Source organism: Anopheles gambiae, chromosome 2, assembly GCF_943734735.2.
Source record: "Anopheles gambiae chromosome 2, idAnoGambNW_F1_1, whole genome shotgun sequence".
Classification (NCBI taxonomy): Eukaryota; Metazoa; Arthropoda; class Insecta; order Diptera; family Culicidae; genus Anopheles; species Anopheles gambiae.
This window is the reverse complement of record NC_064601.1, coordinates 19,951,933-19,966,780: the sequence shown is the minus strand read 5'-3', so window position 1 is coordinate 19,966,780 and position 14,848 is coordinate 19,951,933.

The window sequence follows — 14,848 nt, the reverse complement described above, 5'->3', positions numbered from 1 at the left end:
CCGTTCATCGCAAGCACTTGATGCTTCCATTAATCGTTTTTCCGCTGCTTTTTGGGACGGTTTCTCGTGTTCCCGGAAAGGGGAAAAGAATTCCCAAAACGAACCACCCATTGACACAATTTAACCCCAAACGACTGTACGCACCTCCACACATAAGCGAGCCTTCGCTACGTCGGAGAGTTTTTTTGTTGTTGTTGTTGCAATCGGCCAAATCCGTGACCCCAAAAATGGTATCCCTTTCCTTCTTCTTCCTTCCCAGCCACGCTAATTTCCATTTCCCGTGCGCCGGAAAATGTTTGGTTGGTGATTATAAAACTTTTCACTGTACCGAGCGTGACACAGCACAAACCGCAGGCAGCAAAGCAGCACCCTTAGGAAGGCTTTCCCCGGTGGCAGGTGGAGCAGTGCCGGGGCGAAGTTTATGGCAAAAGAATTTTGGCATTTTATGGAACCTTTGCCGCGGTTTGTTTGTCCACGTCGAGAGGGGTGTGTGTGTGTGTGTGCTAGCGAGGAGGGGTTTTCTTTGCTTGTGTCGCGATGCCACTCGCGCTCTCATCCTCCCCGGGGACAGGGAACACGAGTGGTTGGGTTTTTCCGCTGAATAAATAATAGAATTATCCGCACCAGAAACCGGTTTCATTATCTTAAAAGGAGATGCAAATTATGGGCAAGTTTCGGGAAACAGTGTGATACCACACAAACAGCCACCGCGCACGTATACGCGCTCATCGCTCTGGGTAGCTTCCTGTGGTCGACAACACACGCCTCCTCGAACCGGCTTGGAAGCGAGGTTTGGCAATTTTGGATCCGCTACACAGGACTGCCGGAGCCAGACGCGCCAGAGAGCAAGGGACAGGCCAAGAGTTACCACTGGCTAAACAAATTAAAATCCTCGCTTCGTCTGCATACCATTCGTCGTGGCGCTTCTACCCACAGCAAGAGATGCAGATTTGCTTCACAATACACAATACTCCCCGGCGAGGGGCTTTTGCTCGATGTGTGTTGTTGCGAGAAGTTACGTAGAGTGATGTGTAGCGCGTTTGATCATGTCTGAATAGTGGTGTAATTTTATAATGTTTGCAAAAAAATACTATCATCACTAAAGTGTCGGAAGTCTCTTTAGCTGACACATGAGATGATGAAGTGAGGGAGAAGATGAAAAAACACACATTAATTTGCATTTTAATGTTTGAAATGCGGCCCGAGTGTTTGTTCATGTTAATTCGAACTGAAATGTGGTTTCCAATTGGGGACAAAGTGCAACATGAGATACAGAGCGAAACAAACACCGAACCGTCTTGTACGACCTGCCCGCAGTACAGCATACTGCATCCAGTACTGTGAAGCGCTTCATATTTAATGAAGTTTGCTTGCGATCGCCTGCGGGGTTGGTAAGGTCAGCGACAAAACATTAATGAGCGGTGACAACAGAGTGCACTCGGCAGGGAAGGAAATTCAACCCATGCGGCTGTGCTGCTCCCACTTAACCACAGCTAAAGAGAGAACGAGAGTGAGAGAGTGTGAGAGTGACTACGAAGCGCAACGATCACGCGTCACACAGAATTAAACCAGCTGGCCAGCAGCTCTGGATGGCAGTTTTGTGTGTGTTTTAAAGAAGATAAAGCAAAACACTGGCAAAGAAATGGCATTTCCACCACGAGAATAGAACAATTTTGCGCGCGCAAATAGATGCGATATGCGGCTGATGCGCGTCTGGAGTCATAAAATGCAGAACAAACAGTCCAGCACTGTACCTTCATGCTTCGCACTGTCGTAAAGTAGTGTTAAGTACAGCAGCACAACGCGTGGCACAAACAAAAGGAAACCGAAGCGAGGCTGTGTGGCTAAAACACTTGTGTAGTGTGAAAAGTTTTGCAGTAAAAGTTTGTCTTTGCTGCCGGAAAAAAGAACGTCTCTCTGCTTATATGTGTGTGAGTGTTTTTCTTTGCGCAATTTTTTATCTGCTCGGCGTCACTGCTTCTATGCGTTAGTGGCTGGGTAGAAGAAAACAATGTCATTATACAGACAGACCCATGGGGAGAAAACATGTCCCGGGCACAGCTGGAAGCACTTGGCTCTTTCTCGGCGACACATTAAACGAACACGCTGTGCTGGAGGACTGAGGGCAGAGACGGAAAAGCTCACATGCGTCTCCCATTGCCTTCTACCCGGGGGGTAACGGTAGTGTGCAAACGATGAAAGAATAAAAGAAGGACACGAGACGAACGGCAGTTCCGGAAGGGAAAGGCATCAGCCGGCAACCCCGGTGACCCCGAGGGATCCGGCGACAACAGACATCGGGCATCATAACAAGGTGGCGCCACTCGGATAATTAAGGATGACCCGTGGGCGATCCTGGCGTCGTCCTGCAGCCGATCGTTACAGCTGCACCGGGCTGTACGCTGATGGTAGGCTATTGGGTGAGCTGGTGAAACCGACCGGGTTCGGGTTGTGTTTAAAGCTGGTTTTTAACGAGTTAAAAATGCTTTAGTAATAATTTCAATTCTAGTTCTAGAAGCTTTCTCGACGAACTTTTCCAGTAAGCTTACTGCCCTTGCTCGCATTTCCGCACGACTGCCCTTTGCAAACATCACACACACACACACACGTAGGCAGGATTTACCGGACGTACCGGTTTTGGCCTTGTCCTCATGTTGTGAAGTATTTGAGCTTCAACCCTTACCACCAGTCCCCCTTGAACACACACACAAAGGTGGAACAAAAAGTTGCCCAATTAGGGGTGGAACTTTCTCGTTCGAGCTCATCGCGATAGCACGTTATCGGTACCGGCAGTCTCGTCGCCGGAATCACCACACACCCATCCCTTCCAACCTGGCGAATACAAAACGGGGTTCGTCTCTTGCTACCGGGAAAAGTTTTATCCGTCCCTGCCTTGCCGCCCGTGCTGCCATAGTCGCGTGGCACGATGGCACTTGTCGCATGAAAAGTGAGAACGTTGGCAAGCGGATTGGATCAGTGAACTTTGGAGCGCTTACACACCTGACCCTATGTATGCGTGTGTGTGTGTGTGTGTGTGTGTGTGTGTGTGTGTGTGTGTGTGTGTGTGTGTGTGTGTGTGTGTGTGTGTGTGTGTGTGTGTGTGTGTGTGTGTGTGTGTGTGTCTGTGGCTTCATTGTTTTCAAGACGTTAACGGGAGATGGTGCGACGTTAACACTAGCGGCGGGGAAGCATCATATTTCATATCCCATGCACGATATTGACCGACGGCCGCCCTTGAGAGCGGAAGCAAGCTACCCTTTACATCCAATCTCAAGCATGCCTGCAAAACCAGCTAACAAGCACCGACACCAGACACAGGGGTTAGGGAAAGGGCATGGCAGTAGTTTCTTAAGTTTTGCACACCACACACATGTCCGTTCGTGCCAGCCGGATCGGTTTGGGGTTTTCGGTTCGGGCCAAACGGACCTGCCCTAAAATCATATCCTCCTTGGTGCTGGATGTACCTCCTCGCCCGATTAGCAGTGGAGCGAAATGATCGGTGGGAAAATTAACACACCCGTTCGGTTGAAAGGATGGATATACCCTTTTCGGGCAGGTTCTGTTGTCCCCGAAGTGAGAGGAGAGCAAATTACGCGAATAAAATGTGCGGATGTAAATTTATATACATACACACACGCACACGTATAAACCATCACGCAGGAATAGTAAACGATAAACTTTTACACCTTCTCGTTCTACTTAACACTTGCCCCTTGAGGGAGTGTCGAGGAATTGCTTCCCAAAGCACCAGCCCGACGACTGTTCTGGTAGATGATCTAATTAGAAGTTTCTTGAAAGGGATAGACTTTGGGAGCCTGTTTTGAGTTATTCTACCTTCGGTAAATGGAAGTTTGATCATGTATTGGAGAGAAGGGGGGGGGGGGGGCAAACATGTTTCGGAGAAAAGGTCTAACATTAGCTTTACCTACACGCCGTGTGGTAAATCTATCATTAAATACGATGCTTTCAGCTTTGGAGGGGATATCGGTATCAGTGCCGAGCATTCTAAACTGTTTGATTGGCAAGAGCAACTCTTTGCTAAAGACAAGTTGCTTGATATTGTACTTAAAAACACAAGATCAGTGTGACATACTTTACTGGCAGCTGTTTGTTAAGGTCGGGCTATAGTGATCGTACTCGCTAGTGTAATTTCGATTTTCACTAGCGCATCTGACGGCGGCTGGTGGAAGCTTTTTTGGTCATCGAGGGAATGGTCATGTCGGATCTCAAAGCTTTTCACCTTTTTTATGCACAAAATGGCTGAAGTACTCGCACAACTTGTTTATCTATTAATTGCAAACCTTTTCCAGTCTAGTTGAAGTAAAAAACATAAAAAATAACATATTTTCTGAAACGGCTTCAAACTGTTTGGCAAAATGCTTTGGTCAGCGGCCGCCAGATTAATATGGAATAAAATTATTAAATATGGATTTTTTTTAATTTTCAAACTTCTTCTAAAATCCGAACGATGCATTGCAATTTGGAAATGACGCATTCCAATAAGGATGCCATCACACTCACAATTAGACAGCTTTATCACTCACGCCCGAAAAATGATCACACTTCCCATACGAAATAGTCCAGAAAGTGTGAGCAAAGTATCAGTATGAACCTCTGAAAAACTCTGTAATACCATCATGCTATTCAGACACGGCCAAAGACACACACCCAAATGGTAAATCAAATTCATCCTCGTGGAAGTGAAAAGTCAAAAGGTTAACCGTGCGGATTAGTCGCAACGGATAACACTCAGTGCGGCTCGTTTCACCGTTTTTCACGCTTGTAGTCTTGGAGTGGCTCTTTCTACCGGGACCTATCCAGTTTCAACCCAGCGCCCGCATCAACCAATCCAATCCAGCGAACCCACTTGCGCGAAGGAGCGACCGGCCGGGACTGTGGTACTGCTTAATAGAAATAAAATGTGCATCAGTCAGCGAGTGACGGGAATTGAATTGGATCGACTGTCTCGTCTCGGCTGGCGTCGTCCCGAGCCTAGAGCCACACACAGTTTACACCGGTGACATACGCAAGTCGTGCACGGTCTGCGATTGAATCTCCTTCTCCACCCAGGCCTGACATGAGGTGCGACATGACACGCTGGCAAGCTGCAGCTACCCCACCGCCCATCGAACTCAATTAAACTCGGTCGATTTTGCAAACGGTGGCAGCAATGAAATTAGAGCCCTCCGATGTGTGTGTGTGTGTGTGTGTGTGTGTGTGTGTGTGTGTGTGTGTGTGTGTGTGTGTGTGTGTGTGTGTGTGTGTGTGTGTGTGTGTGTGTGTGTGTGTTTGTTTGACTGAAGGCACACGAGGCTTTCCTTCCGGAAAATTGACTCCGACGTTGCAGTCTCCCTTGCTGTCCCATGACACACCGGTTCCATTAATCGCGACAAGACATAATTTAATTTCCCACCGAATGAGACGCTGTTCCGCCGTGCGCTGTTAAACCGTTTGTCGGTTTTCTTATCACACAAACACACGCGACAAAAGCAAGCAAGCAAGCAAGCAAGGAAGGAAGGTTAGCGATAAAAATCACCTGCCACGGGGCTGGCCTACGTTTCAATCGAGTGCGGCCACAGTGTCGGATGTTTGTCGGCTGGAAATTGCCATTGTCGGTGGTTTTGCACCACCGCGAGCCATCGTGCGTGTACTTGTGAGGGGGGGGGAAATTATTCAAATATTTTCGACAAATTCAGTTCCGTTCCAGGGATTGCTTTGACTCATAAAAAAAGAAGAGCGAATGCTGGAATGCCACCCACCAATGCCCGGCGGGAAATCCGAAACAAGGTTTGTTGCGGAGTAATTACATTTCGAATGGAAATTGATTCAAATTTATTTGGCCACTTTTGGAAGCCATCGCCCCCGGGGGCGGCGTGCAGGATGGGTCGGAGTGGAAGGGAAGAGTCACATTGACAAGCACAATAGATACATGGGTGAGCAGGTCCCCCTTGCAACGGGTCGTACATTATTGGCTGGGTTGGAGTGTTTCGTAACGCCTGTCTGAGATTTTGCCCGTCCAGGAGCACTAGCAGGGGGAAAAGGCAGCTCGGTGCGTCAGGAATTTTACATCCCTGCCTCCCTCAAGCGATAAGTACAGCGACAGGCGCTTTGAAAATAACATTGTTTATGTAATTGTTTGGTTAGCGGTGGTGGTAAGGCGACGTGTGACGTAGGCCGGAGAGGTTGCACGTGTCACGAACGTATCCATGCTCGGCACCGCTTGGCAAAACAGCCATCGTAAGGAGCTGTTTTATCTATGTCTTGTTTTTTTTTCTTTCTTTTGCCTTGTTTGCAAAGCCGTTTGCTGATGTAATATGAGTTGTTCACGGGGCGTTACAGAGAGGTCTCAAAGGTGCTGGAGTGGCGGGGAGAGAGAGAGGCATGAAACATAATTATGTTGTAAAGAAAGCCAAACTAATTGACAAATCGTTGTGGAGAGATTAAAAGGAAGAATATAAGAATCACAAAATGCGATTTGAAAATGTATAAATTGAGAATATAACAAATAATTAAAATTAATTTTTTTAAACAGTTTTTATAATAATAATACTAATAATAATAATAATAATAATAATAATAATAATAATAATAATAATAATAATAATAATAATAATAACAATAACAATAATAATAATAATAATAATAATAATAATAATAATAATAAAAATAATAATAACAATAATAATAATAATAACAATAATAATAATATTAATAATAATAATAATAATAATAATAATAATAATAATAATAATAATAATAATAATAATAATAATAATAAAAATAATAATAATAATAATAATAATAATAATCTAATTGCGAGAATGATTTACACTCTTCCCGCAAAGTATCAATGCATCAATACCAAATTGAAGTTCTCACCACAAAACCCAATGGAAAACAATATCAATCCCTAATTATGCTGAACACAACCCCACTAATTGTAATCTCCCCCAATCGGTGGTATCACTGCAATTGTAAACTGCACCCGTTTGCGACGATTCGCATGCAACATGTTCGCTTGCGTCTAAAGCCTTCCCGCGGGACACGACACGGCACGCCAACCAGATGGGATGACCGCCCCGGGAGACAATTTAATTTATTAGCCGCCAACCATCACACACACATGCACACACACGCATTCACTCTCTCTCTCTCCCTCACTTGAATTACATTCGTTCGACAAGCGTACCCTGCCACAAGTCCCGTGTGTATTCGGCAAGTCGTCTTCATTACAAGCGAAGATTTATTAGCTCCCGGCATGAGCCACAAATACCAAGCTGTGTGTGTGTGTGTGTGTGTGTGTGTGTGTGTGTGTGTGTGTGTGTGTGTGTGTGTGCGTGTGTGTGTCGATCTTAACTTTCCGAAGAAGTTCGTGTGAATTTGGCAAAAGCGAAAGCAGCCACTCAATACATGTGACACATTTCGCCCACTCCCGCTGGTGGGTGTGATATTAAAGCGCGAGAAGAAGGGGGAGTGGGGGGGGGGTGTACTAGGAGGAAAAGCGAGCCCCGGCCTGGCACCATGCTAAATCTATTCGATTGATTGATTTATCCGATTTTCTAGCGACTTCATGTTCAATCGACGGCACACTCAAACGTACTCAAACGGGAATGGGAGGATGGAGGTGAGTGTGTGTGTGTGTGTGTGTGTGTGTGTGTGTGTGTGTGTGTGTGTGTGTGTGTGTGTGTGTGTGTGTGTGTGGGCGCAGCCTGGTACTCAAACAGCCCTCCCACCGGGACCGGATGTTCTGGTAAGATGTTCAGGGCTTTCCTTTCTGCACGGCCCACACCCACACTCTGCACAAAACTTTTGACACAACATCAACAACAACAACAACAACAACAACAACAGAAACATCATTTTGTTCCTCCGCTTCCCCGCAATGTGTCGCTTCGCTTCAAGGAGTTGAGAGCGAAGGCAGCGTTAAAGCCACTTAAGGGGTTGCTGTTTGCCTGTTACCCGTTTAGCGGAAGTGCGCGCAGAAGGGTGGGAAGGGGCGCCACGAAAGGCTGGAAAGCTGAGCTTACCGAGATAGGATTTGAGCCTGGCGTCCTGTCCGCGACGGGAAGCCGAAATGAAGCTGTGCAGGAGAGTAAGAAATAAGCTGATCCTGCTTACGAATCGTACCGTGACGCAGCCGCCATGCTCGCTTTGCCCTTTGCACCAAGTGTCCCAAGGCACGTATCCCGCGGCCGAACACACAGACCGACAGCGGACGTGGACGTACAATATATGAGGTTGATCTTACACGGGCCATGCGAAAAATCAATCTTTTACATTTTACTTTTACTACTACAGCGTGAATATCGACACGCGCGGAAGCTGGGCGCTAGCGCTCGCGAGAGCTTTATTCGATTCGAATCTCTTTCTGGCTCTTCAGGGGGGGTGGAGGGTTGTGTGAAATGTGGATGTCTCTCGCTCTGCAACATTGAAATAACTATGAGAAAGTTATTGAGTAAATAGGTATAAATGAAATTCATCGCACGAAAAGTAGCTCAAACTAAGCAATACGGCAAAGCCGTTCCTCTTGAATAAAGAAAAAAAAGTAGCACAAACTAATGATTCCGATGCATTTTATGATTGATGGGAGAAAGTTTCAATTGCAACATAGTTTCAAATGCTTCCATGCAACTAAATGCTTAAAAAACTGTCAACTTGAACTTGTGTTTGTTCACTTTGATGCAACTGGACACGTTTTTCGTTTGGCGTTTGTAGGGATCTACTGAAGTAGGTGACATTTTGCATCTGCATAGCTCTAGTACGATGAGAGACAAATTATTAACATGCGAACTTAAAGCATAAGGTACCAAAATTTGACATATCAACCAAGCGAAATATTCCGATTTTTACCATTTCCTAGGAGATTTTCACAACCAATTAATCGGACTAACTAACGGGAAAACTAACAATTTTTAACATTTGCTCCCAGCTCCAGAACTTTTGCTCCAGAGGCGTCATTATACAACGAAGCACTGTTGTGTTGAAAAACAAAAAAAAAACAAAAGCTTTTCCCCGACCCCACTCAACAAGTGCAGTTGAGCGCATTAATTAAAGTTTGCTCGTATTAAATCGCATCAAACACAATAGAAGCCTTCCCGCGGCAAGGCAACGGCGAACTGAGGCGGAAAAATATTTATTTCCCAATCGAGTGACTGTGAAGTTGGACAACATAATCTCCGCTACTTAACGATAAGCACGAAGGCAAAGTTATTATTGCAGGTCAAGTGAGCGTGTGTGTGTGTGTGTGTGTGTGTGTGTGTGTGTGTGTAGCTGACAACCACTGTCATATAAAAAAGGTGCTTCCCACGAGGTCGCTTGCACCGCTGCTCGCCGCATGCTTTTGTGATGCTTGTGCTTTTGTTTTTTACTATAACAACAACAACAAAAACACGAGCAAAACCACACAAGTGGACGGTCAGATGCGGATAAAAATTTCACAAGCACACGATAATGCCCGTGCCACAACAAACAACACACAGACAATTGTTGTGGTAGTGTCTGAGCAGGGGCAAAGCAATTCAGTGCGCATACCAGTCTTTTTGGGGGAAAGTCGAAGAAAGCATAGCAACATTATACTCCTCTCCTTCCCACTCTACGTCACGAAGCTTTATTTTTCGCAGCCCATTGTTTCGGAATCGTTGCATTTTCGCCTGCTTTCTATTAACGATGCGCTCCACTCCAAATGGCAGGAGGGTGAGAACAATTGTCACCAGGCGGTGGGAGGTGGTGGCCCCACTACGCTCTTTTGTGAAATGTGTGCACACCCACAGGAAGCAAAAAAAAAAAGAAAAAGAGCACCTAATGCTGGGGCAGTATCGCTGCTGGTGAGGTGAGGAAGAACTTCCTGTCTCTCCGCGCCGCACCGTCCACTGCCCACACGGGTGGGGCACACGGGTGAAGTGGTTATGACTTTTGCTCCTTGGTGTTTTTTGCTAGTTTGTTCGTTCGGAGCACTACTTATGTTGCTTCTTGCACCAGTTTCTCGCTATAGTTGGAGAAAGTTTAACGATTGCATTCCGGAAAGAAAGAATGAAAAAAAAAACACCTACAACAACAGCAACCAGCAGTGGCAAAGTGGCACAGGAAATGACACTACCCTTGTGCGGCAAAATCTCGAGGAAATGGTGTAGATGATATGAAGCAATCTAGTCTGGGAAAGCGAGCGTGGAGAGCAGAGAAATCGTGTGTAAGTGAGTGTGTGTGTGAGAGAGAGAGAGAGTGAGAGGCAGAAAGTGCATCGAGCAAGATACGATCGAGCAATCACAGCAATCGCCAACCATAACGACGTACGGAAGAAGGATGAAGTTTTTCGGCTACCGAAAGATGGAAAAACGTGACTTTTTCAACACACACACACACACACACACACACACACGTAGTGCAAGGTTGTGAGAGTGTGATCCGGTCAATTAGAAGCACTGATCTCGTACGTGACGCTCCTTTCACAAGCGACCGTTAATCGAAAACGGCAAACAGATGGTTATGAAGCACATGGGCGCAACAGAACGGGAGGGATGAAAAGGAAGTTTGCGTAAGGAGTAAGCTTGCTTCATTTCCTCCGGTTCATTGGTTGAACGTTGTTCTGCATTCAATAAGGCAACGGGACACTTTCGAAACGGGGCAGCCCAAAAGGAATGGAGCGATTTGAAGCAGGAAATGGGCCCCGTAGTATACTTAAATGAATGCTTTCAGTTGAATTGTTTTCATTATTGATCGTTCGTAGACGCTGTTAATTAAGCTATAAAGGATTGGTAAGGTTTAACCGTAGAGTTGGCAACCAGATTTACACACGTAAGTTGGCAACCGGCATACCCGGGTATTCCACACGTTTTGATGCAAAAAATTAACGATTTTCATAGGTAAACAATGCGTTCTATATTTTAATGCTATAAGCAAGTAATGCCGACCATATATTCTCTTCTATTTCATTTATTCATTAAGTTTTTTTCATTTTAATATAAAAATAACGGTCATATTGAAATTTGGAATCGCTTGAATTTGACTCGAAAATAAGCACAATACGAAAAGAGGAAGAAGAGAAACGTCATTCTCCATACAAAATGTATGGAATACCCGGGTATGCTGGTTGCCAACTTACGTAGTAAAGTTAAAAAAAAATCAAAATAAAATACTTACAGGCTGTTTAAAATTACAACTTATGCACCAAAAAATCATAAATTAAAAGTTGGGAGGTTACGGCAAATTTCAGGTCAATAAAAGCAATGAATCAAAAGTTATGGCAGTTTAAAGTTGAAAAAAATACCCGGGTATCCGGTTGCCAACTTAAAGGTTAAGGAAGAAACACGAAGAGCGTTCTACGTCGAGTTGCAACTGGTCGGGGAAGAGCAATGAACAAATGGCTAATACAGGGTTTTCCAATTGAGTTTAGACTAGCCGCATACTTTTTTTGAATAGTCGCAATAGATTCTTGACTAGCATCCTCTATTTTTGATTACGATCAATGGATTATTGACTAGGAGCAATTGATTTCAGCAGGTCCCTGCTTGACAGCCTAAGAGCGTCGCGTTTATATCACCCGGTGTGACAGATCGACTTGAATAATAATCTGTGGATAATACTTAATTTCATTCGCACATTAGTTTAAAGCGTTTGTTTTACTGCTATATATCATCCACAAAATAAGATATATTTTATCTGATAGGTTTTTGGTGCTATTGTTTTGATTTTATGAATGCACAATACAACACAAAAGCACTTAACGGCTGAATTGAAATATGCAGTAGTGAACCCACAGGCATAAACTAACCAAAAGCTAGATTAAGCAAGTTTTTCAGAGTGACCATTTATAGTTGTATCGATTTTCGATCAAATATCGGTTTACAATTGAGCACACTAAAACTCAGTTTTTCTAACCAAAAATCAAATATTTTTCTAAGTATTGATCGTTTAACCATAAAATTGGAATTTAATAAAATTTATGAGTGAATAAAAAGTTGTTTTTACTGAAAATTACCGAATTTGCTTTAGATTTCCTACCGATAACCTCTAAAAACAATCTGGTCACTCCGCGCCAGCAACCGGTCTGCTGAAATCAATTGCTCATAGTCAATAATCCATTGCTCGTAATCAAAAATAGAGGATGCTAGTCAAGAATCTATTGCGACTATTCAAAAAAAGTATGCGGCTAGTCTAAACTCAATTGGAAAACCCTGTAAATACAGGAATGTTCATCAATCATACTACCAGTGGTGCAGGGCAACGGTTAGGGAGCTTGGAAGAGAAATGCTTCAATTTGAGGAAAACCTAATACATATAAGGGTTTCAGTGAAACACATGCATCCTTAAATTAAGTTTCGAAGTTATTTGCTCTCATCGTTCTTCCTAGAAATGGGAAACAATTGCGTCCCTATGGTTTGTTCATTACTTTTTACGCTGAATCTTCATAACAGTGCTTTGTCGTTGCTGTACATCCGCGCCTGTTAAAATTTCCACAGAAAATAAGCTTGCCGTTCGATGAGCATCCTTGACAAGGGCAAAAAAAAACATGCCTCACACATGCCCGCTTGCTAATATTCAGCCAGTGCCATTTCATTTTCTATTCCCAAAATCGTAACTCAATCTATTCAGTGCGATGCATTCACCGTGAACTGCTGCTGCTACTGCTGCTGGTGAAGCTACAAATTCTAGCAAGGGTTGAAAATTTTGTGCGAAAAGTTGCTTGCCGGTGGCTTTGATTGTATCGCTCAACATACGAACGGCGTTCGTGTGGAAAATGTTTTACCAACGGTGCCAAAGTAAGCTGCCAGATGCTCGACGAGATCGCTTGCTAATAATTGTGTGCATTGCACTGGCCTTGGACAATCCTTGGACAGCAAACCAGGAGCCCGAGCCCGTGCCGAGAGACGAACTATATTAATGGGATGTTTGCAAAACTACACCCATAGACATACACACACACACACACACACATGAAAGCCCATCATCATCATCATCATGCTTCTTCCGCCCATCCGGAGGAAGCAGAGCGCAAAGCGGGGTGAAAGTTTGTGAAAATATGTCGCCATGAATGTCGTGAGCGTTCCACACATACCAAAGGCAGACAGAGGGGAGGAGGATGTAGAAGGAAACAGGTGGGCGCGGAAAAGATCCCCACCCAAAAGTTGGACAATTTTCCAAGCGATCAAATTGAAACTTTCCACCTCGTTTCTCCGCTGTGCCACAGGACCTTCCCATCCTTCCCACCGAGCGGTATCACACAAAGCGCGCCGTGCTGTTATGTTGGAAGCTGGGTTCGGGAGCTCGGGTTCGGAATGGGATTTCCCGAAGCACGGGCGTTTGTTGCTCAGAAATAGTGGACGCTTTCTCTCCCCCCAAAATGCTGCATATGGTAAGCGAAGAATTCTAGCGAATTCCAGGACACTGAATCAGGGGCAGAGAGGGAAGGAAGAAGGTTTGTTCCACCTTCTCCATTTCCCGTATACTCGTGTGTGTGTGTGTGTGTGTGTGCCACTGGATGTGTATAGCTTGTGATCGTGTCGCTATTCCATCCCGCCGGATGACGGTGTTTGGACTAACGCGCGGGTCTACGGAAGAAGGAAACGGCGGACGTGTGTTTGGCAAACAGAAACTCCCGATATGTGTGCGAGAAGTTGCCCCAAAAGCCGGCCCCCAGGAAGCGGGACAGCTGGCCGCTAGCGTGTGCGATGATGTACCCTCTGGAGGGGTGAGCTAAAGGTAGCCGACCATCGCTGTTGCTTCGGATGATGATGATAATGGTAAAGCTTATTTCGTTGTTGATGTTGCTGCTGTTGCCGCTGCGAGGGGCAGGGCGCACTTTGTGTTTACATTTCGTGCGCCTCGCCACACGTGCGGCTGAGGAGATGGTATGCATACTCTCCGCATACCATCGGGTGGTAATATTCGGTCGATAATTCGCTTTCGTGTCGGAAACGATTAAGGGGTTTAAAAGCGCCCGGAAAGGGACAGCTCATCACGTTGGGCAGAGTGGACTGTCATAAAAATGGGTGAAGATGCGGGAGTGTCCATGCGGGCAGGTGTATAGCAGAGCAAACGAGTCGGAAACTTTCGGCAAGGATGCGGGATGTTATCGCAGTGCCACACCTTACTTGTACAACAACCTTCATGGTAGCAATGCACCATTTTAGAACAAAACGGTAATAGAACAACCTATCTTAAGCGTGCTTAGTGAAGCTGTCACCAGTTACTAGTAATGGCGATACATTTGGAGGTTCTTGTATATGCTTCTTTTTTCAACAATCTCTAATAGTTAAACCTTTGTCTGTTAGTTTTAGGTTTGGTAGATTTTGGTGAAACCAATGGCAATTACGTATCGCAAGAAGATAATATTAAAAACAGCCATCGAAATACTCCAACCATAAGGAATGAAGAAATTAAACTGGCATCGTTACAATAACGGAAACAGGAATAGCGCTTCCATTCCTTACCAATCGTTCCTTGTGCAGCCTTGCTGCTCGCCGTGTGCCAACTCCCATTCCCATTCCCTAACTATCTGCCATCGCTTCAATTATCCTTAAATCGCATCACTTGGCGTACCGTTAAACGGATCAAAGCAGATCCAATCTCGACCGTTTCGTGGCAACCATTCTCAATGCGCTGGCAGAAGAGTGTTCTCGCCTTAATGACTGGTGTAGCGGCACCGCGAGCTATACCGCGAGCGTTGGGTACTCGCGGGCCCCCAAGTTCGAATGGGGTAGCACGCCCAGGGTGTCACATTTTGCTGGAAACTTTCTAATACCGGCTCTCCGGTCTGTACCGGTCGGATGAAATGATAAGTATCAAATTTCCTGCCAATCGAGCAACGAGCGTGCTTCGCGTCTGCACCATGTCCGGTGTCGTCTGGGGCGGG